Source organism: Physeter macrocephalus, chromosome 15 (assembly GCF_002837175.3).
Source record: "Physeter macrocephalus isolate SW-GA chromosome 15, ASM283717v5, whole genome shotgun sequence".
Taxonomy (NCBI): domain Eukaryota; kingdom Metazoa; phylum Chordata; class Mammalia; order Artiodactyla; family Physeteridae; genus Physeter; species Physeter macrocephalus.
Genome location: NC_041228.1, coordinates 60,187,981 through 60,206,953, shown reverse-complemented (window position 1 = coordinate 60,206,953; position 18,973 = coordinate 60,187,981). Strand labels below are relative to the sequence as shown.

Sequence of the window (18,973 nt, the reverse complement as noted above, 5' to 3'; positions counted from 1 at the left end):
GAGGCAGCCCTGAGCCGGCAGGTGACAGGGGACCAGTGACTTCTGACTGCTGTTCATTTTAGATTCTGACCCAGATATTTTCATTCACGAGCTTTATTATCATAGTCAGGGGACATAGTTTGCCTGTGGAACATCATTCATTCATCTAAAACAAATATATTCAGCTCTTATTAAGTTCCAGGAACTACATTGAATGCTGAGGATGCAAAGGAGGGAACGTAGTCCCTTCATTCACGGAGCTCTGATGGAAGAAAGAGGCATGTAAACAAGTAAATGACAGCACAACATGGGGAGTGGAGAAACAGGTAGGAAAAATGCTCTCTGGGAGCACAGAGGACAGAGATGGTCATGGAGCCTTCAGGGGGACTCGAGTGATGACGCATTTGGTCTCAGTCTTTAAAGGTGCCTGAGAAATTATCAAGTAGAAGGGGGAAGATATTCCCAAATAGAAAAACATGGTGCAAATTGCATAAATGATTTATAAATTAAAAAAAAAAAGACAAATGGGATTTTTACTGTGTCTTAATATCAAGCATAAGGACAAGTATGTCCCTCTCATCTGTAATTAGGTTTTTAGGTAAATATCATTTTAAAGAGTTTAACAATTTCTATGACTTCTGAGCTCAACAGAGCTGATATGAGGCCTGTGGCAACTTTTCTGGTTTTGCTGGCAAACAACCTCTTTTCCCAAACGTGAGCCATCCAGGCTTCAATGTGAAATACATCTGGGCATGTATTTATCTTCTTTTTCTGAAGATTAATTTAAAAATTAATTTTTCATTGGTATAGTGCTGATTTGTGAATTAAATATTTTCCACAAAATAAAATTATTTCCAAAATAACATTGTTTTTACTTAGGTATTTATATTTTGAAAATTAAAAAGTCCAATTTTGGTGAAAAAAATGTGAAACTCTCAAACCTTAAATGTCGTTATCTTTTTTGTTTATCTGATTTTGTGTTTCAACCCACTGCAGATGTTATTTCTATATTTTTAAGGCAAATTACTGTATTTGAGAGAAATGTTGAACTAGGTAACATATAACTTTATAAGTAAAGGTGAAAAAAATCTATTCCCCCATTTGCTATTTTACTTAACCTGCTCTTGGTCTTAATAGCCACTTGTTTTGGTTACCATTTACCTAGGTCGTTTATTAAGTGAAATTCCTCCCAGGTGGGATGGGCTGACTCTTGGTTGGTCACTTTTGTGATACTGCAGTGATCTGTGTTGTCCTTTGTGCTAGTAAAGGCTTGCTGATGAACCATTAAATAAAATGATCTGCCCCCAGGCCAGGGAGCTGGTCGATTGCCCGACAGTAATCCTGTACAATTAACTATCAAAGATTTGAGCACTCCCGTATTCTAAGAGAGGGAACTGCAGACACTTGGAAAAGCAGAAATGATGGTTGAACATCTGGCTAAGTTTTGGTTTGGAGATGCGTTTGGATAGTGAAATTCATTATTATAACATTTAGATATTTCATCCTTTATCTTGGGTTCTAATTTGGTTGATTTTATTCAGTTCCAAGATAAAAAGTAAAAGAACTTGTTCAGTCTTTACCAAGGATAGAAATGCTTTCTTTATAATATAGACCTCAAACCTCTTGTGGAATGAAATAGGATATAAATAAAGTAAAAAAAAATACTCTCCATGAGAGACAGCTTGAAACTATCATATTAAGGTGGGAAAATGATGTAAGTGATCGATTCTTTAGTTCTTAAGATACGTTGTCCGAAGGTTATGTTGTTAAGCCATTTTTAGTTACAGAAACCATAAATATTCATTTAGTACCTTGAAAATATTCTTTTGGCAATTCAAGCAATCACCTAGTCCCCTAATAAGATTCTAAAGATCATATGTTTTTAGGCTGTGTTCTACAATACATATTGAGTTCATTACATAAGGAAGAGCTGCCTTCTCATTTTGACTTGTTTTTATTGATTCTCCTAAGAGCTTTTTTCTTTTTTAAAAAAATTTCTCAAGATGCACCTAACGTTCAGTACAATAGGTAGATATACATACTCAGAGATCAATATCTCAGCACCTTACCGGGTGAAACAGTATGTCAGGGCTTCAGACTTTTGAGTGGATACAAATTCATTTATCCATTCTTTCATTAACATTCCTTTATCGTTGAGCACCTACCATGTGCTGACAACAGTTTCGGAACTAAGGCTACAGGGTTAGACAGATGCTGACTTGCCTTCGTGGGGCTTACAGCTTGAAAGTGGGGATAAACACTTTAAAATCACATATTTGATAAATTAAGGTATGTGCTGTGAAAGAGACATGTAAACAGAGGACTTCGATCCCTTAGTCCTGGGAGCTAGGGAAAGCTTTTCTGAACCGGGAAGATCACAGACAGTTCAAATTCAGCCTGGCTTTCAGTAGGAAGCCTGGGCTGACTTCCTAGGTTTAAGCAGGGGTAGTATTGTCCTAGGGGTGTTCTGAAAATCTGTGGCGATGTTGGTGATCACAGTGATAGATTTCTAAAGGCATTTCATAGGTGTGGGTCAGGTTCACTTGGACCACTGCAATGTACGAGAGCTTCTGCGGTATCTCTGAGAGCTGAGAGTCAGCTTTTCAATGCGTCTTTTACCTCGCCTGTTAGAGCTGGTGTTGCCACCGTACTTTTCACCATTTTGAGAAACCGCATCACTAATAAGAAGCCTCCTCATGAAGTGTGAGTTGGCCGTGCAAGACACTTTTAACCAGGTGCCTGTGTGCTTGAGAATCCACAGTGATTCTATTGCTACCTATGGCTGCAAGCTTACACCTCTTTCATTATACATGTGGCCATGCCTCAGCCTCTCCGAAGTGAAACATGTATTGTTTTATTTTACATTACTTTTGTTCTCTCTGTCTTTACACGTTTAGGTCATTATATAGATTTATTTAGTTTCTGTGTGTAGATAGATAATGTTATATGTGATTTTATTTCAGTATAGTAAAAAACCTTTCATTATCAAAAGAGAATCTTGAATCTGAAGAGATGAAAACTACTCTTTTCAACAATACGTGTGTTTTAACATATAAGCAAAAGTGCTTTAGTATTCAGGCTGAAAAATCATTTGACTCTTTAATTTTGGAATGTTTCACAGATAAAGCCTGTTGAGTTTTAAATGAGACTCAGAAGCAAATGTCTCCTTTTTGACTGTTTTCTGGCCTGAGTTTTAGAGCCAACTCTTTGACTCCACACACAGAATGATGCTGAGGGAAACATGTTACAATAGATCACTTGGGAATATTTGCAGTGGGTTGTCTTGTTTGGGCTATTTAGTACTAATATGACTGGGTAGAATACTCTAAAATTGAAAGGTCATTTGGAGAAAAATTACTGACAAATAAAATCAAGATTTTTAGAATGCTTTCTTGGAGTGGGCCTACCCCTCTGGAGGACAGCCAGTAGTTCAATGAAAACACATTGAGATGGTTTACAAGAGTACTTTGTTTTAATAGATACCATCGTGAATGAGTAAGACACCACCCCACTAGTGCTACAAAGTAAGTATGACTAGTTTCTGGTCCAGAACACCCAATTACATTCTTAGTATTTATAGAGGTAGCCTCCTGGATATTATAGGAAGTATGAAGTCAGGAGAAAAGAAGCAGATTTACCTAGAGGACAGTAATTCTGTCTGCATTAGACGTAGGAACTTCTAGTTGACAAAACAAATATTGAAGAATACAGTTGAGGATACTAGGAATATTAGGAATATATGTAATAGTAAAAGTCCAGAAAATCAGATTTGTAAAAAGAAATTAATGTCTTCCTTGACTTTCCTATTGACTTTTTATGAACATCAAATGAGATAATATGTAAACAATATTTTGTAAGTTCTAAGCATTAGGTGGTTTTTGTTCACAGTCTTTCAAATTTACATAATACTAGAATGTGTTAACAGGAATTTATCAGGTGCAAGCCAGCAAGTCTGAAACATGATAAAACCAGATGTATTCATTTTTCTCAGGGATGCTATAACCACAAATTTTGATTCATCAATTCTTACACTATTTATTTGTGGAGGCTCAAATAAATATAGACAGAACCAATTTACATTTACCACCCCTGGTCTCATCTTTTTGTTCTCTTTTCCAAGAAGGCTAGAGTCTTCTTCCAAGATGATGCCAGTTTGTAGTCATCTTTTATACTATGTCTCAAAACACGTTTTCATTAGAGTATTGATTCTCTCAAGTAGAGGCAGTTTTAAGCCTTCTACTTCTTCAACAGAATTAAAGCAATTACCACTTCCAAATAAGGTCTATGTGATAATGAACATGAGGGAAGAGATGTTTGAAGGGCAAAGGGATATTATTCTTTGTTTTTTAAAATATATTTTTAATTACAGTATAGTTTATTTACAATGTTGTGTTAGTTTCAGGTATACAGCAAAGTGATTCAGTTATATATATATATATATATATATATATATGTATATATATATATTCTTTTTCTTTTTCCCTCATAGATTATTACAGAACATTGAGTATAGTTCCCAGTGCTATATAGTAAGTCCCTGTTGGTTATTTATTTTATATGTAGTAGTGTGTATATGTTAATCCCCACCTCCTCAAAGGGATATTATTCTTTCTCTGGAAATCATATCACGCAAGATCTGTCCTTGAAACTTTTCTGCTTAAAAGGTGCTGGATCAAAGGGTTTCTCATGGCTCTTCTTTCTATCTCTCATCTTTATTAAACCTTACTTTTCTCATGGTTTTAGTTCCCTGCATCTAGATGTTGAGGATGGGCAGCCATTCTCATTATTCCCTCTTTCTTCGGTGCCTTCTTCTCTTATCAGGACCTAGGTTTTCCTACCTTTAATGTGGAGGTCCTTCTGTTGCTCCACTCTGTCTAGTCCCACCCCCCATGAATAGGCAATTCCCAGCCTGTGGTTCCTGAGACCCTTCAGCAGTGAGAACCTTGGATGGGAGAGGTGGGTGTCTGCAGAACCATTAACATCTGATGAATAAAATCAAGAACGTGATTTATTGGTACATACAATAATGGTTGTAAATAAACGTGTTTCTAGGAGAAACTCATAAATATCATAGTTGATTGTTATTGAGGAAATGAAGCAAAAAGAGAAAAATCAAAATTTACTCTGGTTCTATCTAAGAAATACAGACTATAAGCACTTACACAAACTGCTTAAAATGTATGTCCAAGTATAAATGATAAGAGTAACAATCATGCATGTTATAAACTCTCTGGTTTAAAAGTGTTAATAAGGATGATTTATCATTTAAAGATCCATCTTAGCATATGGGTCACATTAATTTTTACATGTTTTACTGTAGCACCTAAACTTTATATTCATGTTTGTAATCGTCGTCATTTATTTCTTTAATTATACGGTTGATCTCAACAACGTTAACAAAATGAAGGGAGTATTGGGGCATTGAGAGTGCAATAGGGGTTCTCTCATTGTATTGGTCAGATCTTATATAGAGAGTTTAGGATTACATATTTTTTTTAAAAAGCTATATAGAGAAATGTAAAAGGGACACAGCTCGTTAAAACACTTTACACAGTTTCTCAAAGGAAATTGTCAATATCACTGATACTAATCTGGAAAGGGGATGACTAAGGAGTATTTAGTAACTTTAGTCCAAGAAGTGGAGAAATTTTTTTGTTTGTTTATTTGTTTATGCTAGCCAGTTCTCTAGTTCTATAGACCAACTGGGTTTACTGTGAAATTAAGTAGAGATTATTTTCACCTTGAGATCTTCTCAGCTGTAAGTGGATAATTAAGCATTAGAACAAGCTTACCAAGGAAAGCCATGAAATCTCTATCCTTGTGGATTTTTGAAATCTTGGAAGATTTAAGCAAAGCCTTGAGCTGATCAAAGGCTTGAATATAGAAGAGATGCCATTTTGCTGTTTCTTTTACTGCCCATTCATATTCATGTGTAGAGATGGAGATTGTTCCAAAAAGACGGAAACTCTAAACGTCCAGCTCTGTGCGTTCCCACTCCAGCTGGTCCTTTCGGAGGCAATGTAAGTTTGTCTCTATTTCTGACCATTAGTTTCAGGCTGCCATTCTTTTTTTAACCTAATATCCATATTATGAAATTTTTTGACTATGTTATTGGAGCAAAAGTCATTTCCTCCCTGCTGTGGTTAAGCAGTACCTCACTATTGTTCCAGCTTTCTGGAATTCTTCACGATAGGTTCCAGACCTAGGTTAATTAACAACTCTGTTAACACCTCCTTGAGCTCAAGTGGTTCAAATACAGCCTGCTGAGACATTATTTCTTAAAAGGTGAAGACTAATGACCCAACTTTTAGTCACCCTCTCAGAGGCCAGTTTTCAATCTCATAAAAATTTTAAGTCAAGGAAGCTCAACACAGAAAGTCACGAGCTGTCATAAAATACCTTTCCGGATACAGTTGCTTGGAATTGCCTGGGCACTTGGTAACCTAAAATACAAGTTAACAGTAATTCCACCTCATTTAGTTGTGTTTAAGGTACTTGATAGTTATGCTTAATAGACCATAAAAAAAATTATACCTTAAGACACTACTTAAATACAATAATAAATCCTTGTACAAAGTTGTCCCAGAAACTGCAATTTAAAAAATCATTATAAATGTTAACTAAAGCACACATTTGTCTGTATGAAGACTTTTTGAGTATCTAAAATTGTAGATGTGCCAAAATTCTTAAAAATAATTAATTTCAGAGCATAGTTTAGTGTATGCCCCTTTTTTTGTGATTTGGGTAATAAATATTTAAAGGTAGTTTTACTCAAATATTAATATTTTATAAGTATAGGTTGATATATCTTGAATGAAATGAACTTATCTTCTCTAATAAACAAGCATAATCCCAGCAGAAATCATCTCTAAGTGACATGGGACCAAAACTGGATGACAGTTTGATATGTAGCATAATATCAATGTTCCTATATCATTATTGAATATCCAGGGGGATAAAAGGAATTAAAATGCCAGAATATAGACTGCCACAAAAAGAGCAACAGAACAGATTATTCCCTATCGGCTGCATTGCCAGGCACAGTACTATTAGGTACCGCACACCTGTTATTTTATTTAATCTTCAAAATCAACCCATGCAGCAGTTATTATAGCTCTTAATAAAAAGTAGAGATGGGCTTCCCTGGTGGTGCAGTGGTTGGGAGTCCGCCTGCCGATGCAGGTGACACGGGTTCGTGCCCCGGTCCGGGAGGATCCCACGTGCCGCGGAGCGGCTGGGCCCGTGAGCCATGGCCGCTGAGCCTGCGCGTCCGGAGCCTGTGCCCCGCAACGGGAGAGGCCACAGCAGTGAGAGGCTTGCGTACCGCAAAAAAAAAAAAAGAAGAGAAAACTGAGGCTTAGTGGTTAAATAATTTACTTAAGGTCATATTGCTATTAATTAAAGAAGCAGCATCCAAACTTTAATCTATCTCACTTCAAAAATCCATGCTTTCATCTATATCATAACACATATATGGCATGACCACAATTAAAGAGCTAAGAGAAATCAGGGAAAGCTTTCTAATGTGTCTTAAATCCCTCAGTGATAGAAGAAATGGCTAGAACATAAAGAGTGTTAAAAGTATTAGACACAAACAGGGTGGAACTTTGAAAAATGATTAATTACGTGATAATAGTACTGCCATATTTTCTAGAAATCTTGTGGAACAAGTGTTAAAAAGGACAGGTTGAAAATTGGTCATGTAGGCCAGTTGATGTCAAAAGTTTTATTCAAGTAATTGGGATTTTTATTAAGAAGCATCTTAATGTCTTAATTCTGGTTCTAGCAAATATTTTTGTGTTTCTTTTCTCCTAATTTTAATGTCATTTGGTGGTGGGAGGTTGCTGAGAGCTTAATCAAATCAACATTTTGTGTGGCTGTCGTATGACTTAACAAATTATTCAAAAGTTACTGCAACTTGGATATTTAAAGTGATGTATAGCATAACATATAAGCACATGTAACTTAAGTATATGAATAACATTTCTTTGAGGAAATATCCAATTTTACTTATTGCTTGGAAAGTAAAAACACTATTATTTCTGTGGCCAGGGGCTGTGGATAATATTGAATCCTGTATTATTGATTATCAAAAATGAATATCTCATGGGATTTGTAGGCCTTACAAGGATCTATGGATTTAAGATCAGAATAGCAAATTTTCTAGTTATTTTCCCCTTTTCTCTTTTTGGTACAGAATGGAGGCTAGCCGGTAAAATAATGCTCAGGGGAATATTTTGAGAGCAATTTATTTAAATATTGATTTATTGAAACATTTTATAATAATTCTTTAAAAGTTCTTTTAGAACGTACAAAAAAGGTGTTTTTACTGCTTTTCAATGACTAGTGAAAGGAATAATTTATTATCTCAAGAAGATGGAACATTTCCTTTCTCAAGAATGAGTCTGCAGCGTTCTGTTGGTCCAGCATAGTTTGGGGCCCGTGCTAGCTGTTTTATTAATATAGTTTTCTTTCCCTTTCTGATATTCAGTTACTCCCAGTCAAAACCCAGCAGAAAGACAGACTCTTCAGAGAATCAGAGTTCCCTTGTTTCATTCTCTGTCTCTGTCTCTCTCATAAAGGGGTGTCTGTGTGTGTGTCTGTCTGTCTGTGTGTCTGTCTATCTGTCTCAACATGACGCAATAAATATGACACGGGCATAGGAATCAGCGTGTTCTAAGCTTGCATCCCAGTTTTATTACCAGATAGGTGACAGAGGTGTCTTCATTTCACAGGAGCTCAGTTTCCTTATCAGTAAAATGGAGATTAAATGAGGTGACGTAAAAGCATCTTATTACATCCCCTTATATTTAGTCAGTGTAACTTAGTTCCAATTCCTTCCATTTTCTTAACTCTTATATTAACATTATGTCGATATTTCTGGGTTGGGACAAATTCTTGAGGTAAACCTTTGTGTTTTCTTCAGTTTTGCCCTAATGACTAGGAAACACGGCTTGGGTTCTCCTGGCCGGCAGGCCTTCTTCATTCCCAGATCTCTCGTGCTCTTGTTCTCCCAGCATGTCTTTGAATGTTGCTCAGTCAAATCAGCATTCGTGGGTACCTAAGCCTTCTTAGAGACCTACTGCAAATAGAATGGGGAGAGAAAGAGAGACAGCATCTATCAGATACCTGCACACAGCGGTCTGTGTGTTATTGTCTGACAATCTTATTAAAAATATGTGAGACAGGGTTTCCCTGGTGGCTCAGTGGTTAAGAATCCGCCTGCCAATGTAGGGGACATAGGTTCGAGCCCTGGTCCTGGACGATCCCACACGCCATGGAGCAGCTAAGCCCCCGTGCCACAACTACTGAAGCCCACACACCTAGAGCCCATGCTCCGCAACAAGAGAAGCCACTGCAGTGAGAAGCCCGTGCACCGCAACGAAGAGTAGACCCCGCTCGCCGTAACTAGAGAAAGCCCGCGCGCAGCAACAGACCCAACTCAGCCAAAAATAAATAAATAAATAAATGTGAGACAGATAGCATTAGCCGTACTTTACAAAAGAAATTGAGCTTTCAAGGGATTAACTTCTAAAAGGCAAATAGCTATTAAGAGGTAGAGCAAAAATTGAACTTTGCGCTTTCTGTAAAACTTTGTTCTTCCAAAATACAATATTGCTATGAAAAGAGAACTACTTTTCTAAACGGAAGCACGTGGTTCGTTATTGAATCCATTTTGTAGAGATGGATTGGACAGCCTGTAGTGGACACATAGTTGGAGTAAGTAAGGCATGTGTGTAAGTAAGTGCAATGAAAGAGAAAATATGTTAAACACCATAAGAGGGATTCAGATAAAATACTTTTTGGTTTAAAGGGAGACAAGGATATTTCTGGTCGTAGTGGTTGAGAAAGTCTTTTTTATTGAGGTGACATTTGTTTTTGTTTTTGTTTAATTTTTACCAAAATATAGTTGATTTACAATGTTGTGTTAGTTTCAGGTGTACAGTAAAGTGATTCAGTTATACATATATATATATACATGTATATATTATTTTTTTACATTCTCTTCCAATAACCTATAAAGGTTATTCCAAGATATTGAGTATAGTTCTCTGTGCTATACAAGTAGGTCCTTGTTGATTATCTATTTTATATATAGTAGTGTGTGTATTTTAATCCCAAACTCCTAATTTATCATTCTCCCCTCCACTTTGGTAACCATAAGTTAGTTTTCTATGTCTGTGAGTCTATTTCTGGTTTGTAAATAAGTTCATCTATATCCTCTTTTTAGATTCTGCATATAAGGCATATCATATGATATTTGTCTTTGTCTGACTTACTTCACTTAGTATGATAATCTCTAGGTCCATCCATGTTGCTGCAGATGGCATCATTTCTTTTTTTTAATGGCTGAGTAATATCTCATTGTGTGTATATATATATATATATATATACCACATCTTCTTTATCCATTCATCTGTCAATGGACACTTAGGTTGCTTCCATGTCTTGCTATTGTAAATAGTGCTGCTATGAACATTGGGGTGCATGTATCTTTTCAAACTATGGTTATCTCCGGATATATGCCCAGGAGTGAGATTGCTGGATCATATGGTAGCTCTATTTTTGGTTTTTTAAGGAACCTTCACACCGTACTCCATAGTGGCTGTATTGTTGAGGTGACATTTGGATTGGGCTTTAAATAATGGGTGGAATTTGGATATGTAAGCACAGGAAAGTGGAAAGGATAGGAAGTGGGGAGACTATGAACAAAGGCAAATAGATAAGGGAGTAACTTGGAGGTATTTAATACAAAAGGTGAGCAGTTCGGTTTTTCTTGCGTGTAAGGGCAAGGAATGGAATAATCAAGAAAGGAATGTGAAATTTTGAATGCTATGTTAAGGATTTGGGAATTCAATAAACACTAGGGTAGGGTGCCATTGATGGATTTTGATTACAGGATTGGCATACTATGATATAAGAATAATATTAATGGTAATAAAGAGTAATAATGCAGGCCATGATGCTAAGTGCTCACCTTGTGAGTATCGTCAAGCAAGCTATTTAGGGGATGATGACAGTAGTTCCATGAAGTAAAGAGCTTTGGTAGGGACAGTGGGAGCAGAGAGTTAAGGATGAAGACTGTATTAGAACAGGTAGATATACTTAACAACTTAACTAGATGCCCAAGGCAGGGGAGAGGAAGGCGTCTCAGGTGACACTGGGTTGTTAGAGGCGTGCTGCGAGCTTAGGAAGAAAGGTCACTGTTAGGTATCTTGATATGTGAGTGATCTGTATCAAGGAGATAAATTAATCTATGAGAGAAAATGAAATAATATAGGAGAGATTTGCTGTTGAAAGACAGAGAGAGCACAATAAAAAATCTATGTTGTATTAAGACAAAAAAGAAGAGATAGCAAAAAAGACAGAACAGAAGCAACCAGAAAGATAAGAGCTTAGCTTTCCACTGGAGTCAAAAGAAGGGATATCAAGAAAGAAAAGGTGGTCGGCAATGGCAAGTATTGCAAGGAAACTCAGGGTGGTGGATAATGAGAATGATCTCTCTAAAAATCCTTACTTTTGAACGTGGAGAATGAACCTGTTATATTTGTGACATCATCTCGTATGCCTTGTGTACTTTTCTCTATATGAGAAGCTTTCCATTGAATCACCTTGACTTGACTCTACTTTTGGAGTCCAAGGGTCTCTTGATGTCATTCTCTTTGCAAATTATCATATACATCAGTGCATGGAGCCAAAAAGCTTAAAAATTATTATTTAAATAACACCAAATAAACCAAAAAAGTTTAATATTTTACATTGATCCCATTTTCTCCTATCATCTTATTAGGTATTCTATGACTGTTTGGTTTTTTTTTTTCTTTTTTTTTTTTAACTACTTCTTAACAGTATACACATTTTTGGAATCAAAACTCTGGTCAGGGGCTTCCCTGGTGGCGCAGTGGTTGAGAGTCCGCCTGCCGATGCAGGGAACACGGGTTCGTGCCCCGGTCCGGGAAGATCCCACATGCCGCGGAGCGGCTGGGCCCGTGAGCCATGGCCGCTGAGCCTGCGCGTCCGGAGCCTGCGCTCCGCAACGGGAGAGGCCACAACAGTGAGAGGCCCGCGTACCACAAAAAACAAACAAACAAACAAACAAACCAAATACATTTCGCTGTAAATAATCATCTCTATCTAGACATCCCACAGGTGTCTCAAATGTAGGATGTCTAAAATATAGCACATCCCTTTCTCCATCCTGGTCATGATATTGCATCTCTCATCTCTGTCCATGGCAGCCTCCTCCATTCACTTGCCCTAGCTAGAAAGAAAGCAGGGAGCTCTATTTAATCTTCTTTCTACTGCTCTTCACTATATTCATCCGGTCAAGAAGTACTATCAAATATTTTGTCCTGATTAACTCTTCGGTCTGTCGGGTACGCCTCTCTTGCCTGCCACTAGTTCTGCCTCCCTATTACTCTGTCTGACCATATTATTTAGCATATTGCTATGTGCTGGGCGTTATTCAGGTACTGGAGATCAAACAATTAATATGAAAGAGTCATTCCATGCCATCGTGAAGCTTTGGTCTGGTGGAGAAGACAGACGCCTATCCACCAATGATATTAATACCGAATTGTCAATGGGATAAATATTTCAAAGAAAAAATACAGACTACAACAGGTGAAGAAATAAGGGCAGGTTTCTTAAGAAAAAGAAAAGACTCTTAAGCTGAAAAACCGTGACTTAGAGGATGAATGGGAGTAAGACAAAGTGGAGAAGGAAAGCATTCAAGGCTGAGGGAATTCTGGAAGCTCTACCCTTGGAATGAACCTTACTTGGAAGATCTGAAATCAGAATAGTTGGAGTAAAGCGAGCAAGTGCGGAAGATGAAGGAACCAAAGCTACAGTTGGATTGAAGCCAAATCATGCAGGGCCCTTAGGTATGAGGACCATGTACTTAATCTTCAAAGCTGAAATATTTTTAAAAAGAAGGGGCAATTGGTGTTAAACTGGAAGTGATCTGGAAAGGCCTGGCCATATGGTCACCTTAGAGTCATGTTAATGATTTTAGGTTTTATCCTAAGAGAGAAGGAAAGCTATTGAAGGGTATTAACCCGGAGCGTGAATTTATCAGATTAGCTTCTCAAATAACGTTTTCTTCCACCACCCCTGCCTTCTCTGCCTACTTTTTCCTGTTTCATTTTCTTTCACAGCCCCTATCAATGCCTGAATGTATGTATTTATTTTTTTAATTTCTTTTTTGCTTCTTGACTTTAGGCTCTGTGAGGGCAGGGACTTTGTTTTATTCACAGCTGCAATTCCAGTACCTAGAACAGTACACAGCATATAACAAATGTTTTATAAATTGTTGAATGAATGAATCAGAATCAGATTGCTTTTTCAAGGCACTTGTGGTAATTGTCTGAATTGAATAGAAGGAATAAGAGTTGATGGCCTGAGAGGTGGTAACAGGTAGGAAAGTTGAAAGATGGAGAAATAAGAGGTATATTTAAGAAGGGGTGATAATTTAGAGGTAGGTGGTAAGGAAGAAGAAGCATCAAAGGTGACTTCCAGATTTCTGGAATGAACCCCTGAATTAATTTGAGGTGCCACTACTGGAAACGCTTGGGGAGGGAATATGGTGTCATGGTAAAGACTGCAGGGGTTCAGACTACTGCCTCTCTCATCGACACTGTGACTTTGGGCAAACTGCTTAATTTCTGCATGCCTCGATTTCCGCATCTCTACAATCGAGGATGAGATTAGTACCTACTCTGTAGGCCCTATTGTGGGGATTGAGTCAAAGAATGTTCAGAAGGCATTTAGAATAGTGCCTAGTGTATAAAAAAGGACTCAGTAGAAGTTAGTGTGGGAAAGAGTAGGGGACAAGTAAAAAGGGAGAATCAGTTCAGTGTTGTAGCTTTTGAGTTTTGGTTGCCCTGAGACGTCCAAGGGGATATGCCAAGATGGCGTTTGTAGGAAATGAATTTAGATCCCAGAGGAGAGACCTGGGTCAGAGATAGAAATTGGGAGTCACCTGAATATGATACTAAACTCTGGAAGACACAAACACGTAATGGGTAAGGGAGACTGGGAAGTATCAAGAGAATTAGGGCAAAAGCCAGGAGCCAAGAGGAGGAGCAGTGATGAGCTATGCCAATACGTGTTGCTGGCCTTTGTTTTAAGGGCCATACAGCCAGACTGCTCGTCCAGTCTGCTGTGGCCGCAGTGGTCTTTATGAAACATGAAGACTAAACCCGTCTCATTCCCACTTAACATCTTTCAGTGACTCCCCAAGTCACTCAGTTCTGAGTCCAGTCTCAGCCTGCCATGCAAGGGACTTCACATTCTGTCCAAATGTGCCTCTCAGGACACTTCCTAGTGCATCAGATATGCCACGCTTTCTGTTACCTGTAGGCATGATACATGCCGTTCTCTCCGTTTGGGCAGCCCTTCCACCTGCTGTCCACAAGGCTAGCTGTGGGTGGACCTGCCAGAGGGGCCTTTCATCTACTCCTGTGGAATCTCCTGTTTCTCCCCAGGGAGTGACCTTACCGCACCAGATTTTGTGGGTTCATTTTGTTTCTCTGAGGCCACGAGTTCACTGAGGGGATACCGGGCCTCCTTTGGATCTCCAGTACCTCGTGCAACGCTTGCCGTGGTGCGCGCACCGAATGTTTGTGGAATTAAAAGCGGTTAATAAGTGGATCTCACTAACTTTCCAAACTCCACATAACCATTTCACATTTACTCAGACAATCCAGAAAAAGTTTCATATAGGAAAGATCCATATTTAGAAATACTCTATCCATACTATAGTCAGATATATTCAGACAAACTAGAAGTGGGCTAAATTGGTTCATAGAGTTATTAGATGATGTTAAATGTCACAGAATTATTATCTAAATCTGTAAATTATATACTTTTTCTATAATCATATTTAGCAAGTTGGTTGAGTTCTGAGTTTAATGGTTTATATGTCATACATATTTTTGTTTACATTGACTCAATTCTTAAGTGCTTACTTAATTCTAGCACTTTTACAAGTGGTTTGGAGGTGAAAAACATAGTCTTCTAACTCTTGGTCTCCTCTGGGGTGATACAAAAGATACGTAAACAAAGGGTGGGAGAATGGAGCCTTCATATTCTGTAACCGTTTAACCCTGGAAGATGAGTTTCACTTTAATATGTGGCTTTGAAATAATCTATGTAGGACTATTACTACGCTACTTTTTGGAAAACTTGGATTTTTTTAAATGAACTAAGTAGCTAATTTGATTATCTAATTTATTTTCATCTATGCTTTAAATTTATATCTTTTGCTATGGATCAGAAATGACATTTAGAACTTTTATTGAGGACTAGAGGAAAATTATACCCCTCTTTTTCAGGCACATCATTTCAGGCTTAATAAGTAAAAGAGTGTAATGGCAAAAAAAAAAAAAATACAGTTTTATCTGGGAGACATGACAGCATCAGCTATTCAGTCAAATCAGGAATTTTCCTATCCCTTCCAAAGCGACCCATTTTTGGACCCGAATGAATGAAAGCACTGGTTGTTTTGGCTTTCCCTACCCTAGAGTCTAGTCCAAATTCTGGGCTCAGAAGTTTCTCATCTGAGAATCATCAGATAATAATGAGTCATTATCATTATAGTGATGAGTGCTATTATGGCATTCAGGGCCCTGGGTCTGAAATGGCACATATTTGGTGGTAACGCATTTGTTATTGTTAATCATGGCAGGTGACGATGAGATTACTGGAAAAAAATATTTTGAAGTGGTATCATATGTTCATCAGGAAGAAATGGGTGATTCTGGTAATTGAATTTGCCCAGGTTTGTAAATCTTTTTCCATCCATTTCATTCAGATTTAAAAATAGATGTTATTAAGTTCAAAGACTAATTCTAGCCATATTGGCTGACAGAAATACATCTGTCTTGATTCACGTTTACTCTATTTTATGTTTCCTGATTTTTGAGAGAATGAGTTATTCAGCTTCATTCTCACTTCTGAATATTAAATAAACTGTTTTGCTTTTGCTATTTTTTTCTGTGAAACGGAAGAATAAGAAATTATGTATAATATTTCTAAGGGACACATGCAGAATATATACTGTAAGGGAGATAACTTCAAATTATTTCAAAATAATATACTTTCCCATAAATATCAGTATTTAAATTCATGATTTTTAAAAAAGAAATATGATTTTCCTGACTTTTACATACATAATTAGATATATATGACACATTCAGGTCTGTGTAATATTTTAGAACTTTGAAAATTTTTTACAAGACAGTCAATTCTAAAGGATTTGTACTGGTCTAGGTACTTGGTCCAAATAGCTAAAAATTTATTTTAGAGGTATATGAAGCATACTAACAAACTATCTAAAACTTTTGCTCTTTTACATCTACAAAATATTATCAGTGATAGTGGCAGCCGATTTTATCTAGAAACAATAAAAATATTGGCCTGATTGAAAAGATAGCAGGCAAAATTGGATATTTCCAGCTAGAGTTCTGTGTTATAGGGTAAAGTAAATAATTTTAAAATTGATTAGCATTGCCTAAAAGGCAGAGTCACAGGCTGTGAGAATATGAATAGGTGGCTTGAATAGATAATGATGTGAAAAATGTGAGGATGTTTATATTTAAATGCAAAAATCCATGCAAGAATCCAGCAGCTAGATGAATTTGTTATTAATACTGTTCCCTAAACCACTAATGAGAAATGCTTTTTTTTTTTTTTTTTTTTTAAAGATTTAAGATTGTGTAAATGCTTTGTACCTAACACTGATGGAAGTAATTGGTAAACTGCTTAATCAAGTCCCACTTGGAAGTGAATGGGAACTGCAGGGTGGAAAATGTAGGCTGGGTAAGGAACCCAACAAGTCAGCAGAGCTCTCTTTACAGAAAGAAACAAAGATAGCAGTAATTAATGACCCTGACTCTGTGCCAAAAAAGCTTTCTTCTGACAACTCCAACTTAATTAAAACTTAAGACATTTCAATGGCCTCAGAAAGCCCCTGATGGGGTGAACTCTTGCAGACGCGTGAGAAAATTTTGTAAATTAAAGGAAAAGATGTGTGTTACCACTAGTGCCATGACTCTAATCCCTGACAGTCAAAGAATCTATTTAGCCCAAGCCTTTTCTTTTAACTGGCTCACACCTGCAGGCTTCCTGGCACTTCCTCTGTACCAGAGAAGGCCGTTTTTGTGTTTTACGGAAGATCAGATAATAGGAGTCTTGCTGTTCCTTTTGTTTTTGTGCATTGTTCATTAGCCTGTGAGTGTTGCAGGCACCCTTGATATGCTTGGCTTGATCCGGAGTAGAGCATCGCCTGAAAGCTTTAGGTGGTGCAACACGGGGTAAAGATGGGTTGGCGGAAAAAGTAAGGTTTTTTTTTTTTTTTCGGTTTTTTTTTTTTTTTTTTTTAATGTGAAAGTGGCTCAAATTAAAACTCACAGTTGATGGGGCAGCCTGAATGGCTGTGGCCTGCTGTTCTTAACAGCAGAGTGACAAGAAACGAGGTTCTGTGCGAGACAGCGCAGATTGGATACACGGGGAAATGCGTTGTTAAATAGCCCTTGCTCCTTTTCTTGGTGCCATTTTTAATTCACTCGAATCAACAAGCATACAGATTCCTAGGAGGTATGGAAAACAGGTGTACTGTGTGGAAAGAAAATCGCCGGGTGATTTATTTATTAATAAATATATCGAAGACTGAAATCTTAGAAATGGCATTGGTGGAATACCAATTGGGGTGAATGGGTCCTCAATTTACATGAGAAAAAAAAGGAGTTTAATTTCTCCTCCCTCCCCTCTGGAAAGTGTTTTGGTGGGTTATAATAGCAAATACCACCCTCCCTACCCCACCGTGCCGACTGGGGCACACACACTCCTGTTCCCTGTGGCCTCAGGCAGATCTGGTGGCTGGGACTTGAGAAGATCAGTTCCTGGATTGTCGCTTCCCTCTTGGACCCGACTTGAGGCTGGTGTGTTGTGAAGGACACAGACATGTTCCTGTTTAGATCCAGGCTTGGGTATCTTTGTAAGTGTCCATCCTAAGGAAAGAAAAGCTTGTCTCCAGGTACTCAAGAATCTCATCTTTTGACTCTTCAAGGTTTGGTTTTCGGAGGTAAATGATGCAACATTTGTTTTTGCAGGTGATGGGCCATCACTTACATGAACTGTGCTGAGCTGCTTTTTCTGGGAATGGGAATGATCAGAAACTGAACCTTTTACAAAAATTTGGGGAACGACGCTTTAGTACAGAACATCACTTCACTCGATTTAAGAAAAAAAATACAAAAACTTCTGTCCATGAGCGTTAACCAAATATAATATATAGGTCCTGTCTTTTGGTGTTTGGAAAGGCTCACCAGCGAGTTATTCTTTTCGTACTAACCATTTTCAGATGCGAAAAGCGAGGGAGGTGGGGGAGGGAAGGTAGGAATCAACACGTTTGATCCTGTGTATGAAGTTGTTGTTTGTTTGTCTGAATTTCAGAATGCTAACCCTTATCCAGCCAATCTAAGACCAAATAAATACCACCTGTGCCCATTTATGTATTTTAAAAAAGCACATAAAAATATTTTAATGAATTACTAAAGCTCATAGTTTATATTGAATCACAGTTATTAATATTTCTCCTCTTCCTTGCTTTTCTTATTTTGGGAGTTTGCTTGTTTGTATGGAATTGAACCACCCCAATTAAAATGGGAGAAAAGTTTTTTTAAAAAATAAACTACTGTAACAGAATATGTTTGGGAGTCGTAAAAGTTTTTCCATTGAAAAAATCAGAATTTACGAGGATCGTGTTACACGCTGTGGGCAGAAATCAGAGTCAGCAGAGCTTGCGAAAACAGATTTTTTTTTTAGCAAAAATTTGTTGCGGGTCACTGTGAATGGTAAAAAAAGAAAAAGCTTCACATCACAGTGTCTGTTTTGAATTAGATTAAACTTCAAATTAAGTTACTTAACTTTTTAGTGTATCTAACATATAATTAAGAGAAACATTTTTGTTTATAGAAAATGTAAGTTTATT

The 18,973-nt window shown here is 37.4% G+C and overlaps 1 protein-coding gene across 1 annotated transcript in view; it reads left to right on the top strand.

The window, feature by feature from the left end:
• Nucleotides 1-18,973, top strand: part of ZFHX4 (zinc finger homeobox 4) — a 180,864-nt gene that overhangs the window by 73,969 nt on the left and 87,922 nt on the right. The gene's annotated exons all lie outside the window — the stretch shown is intronic.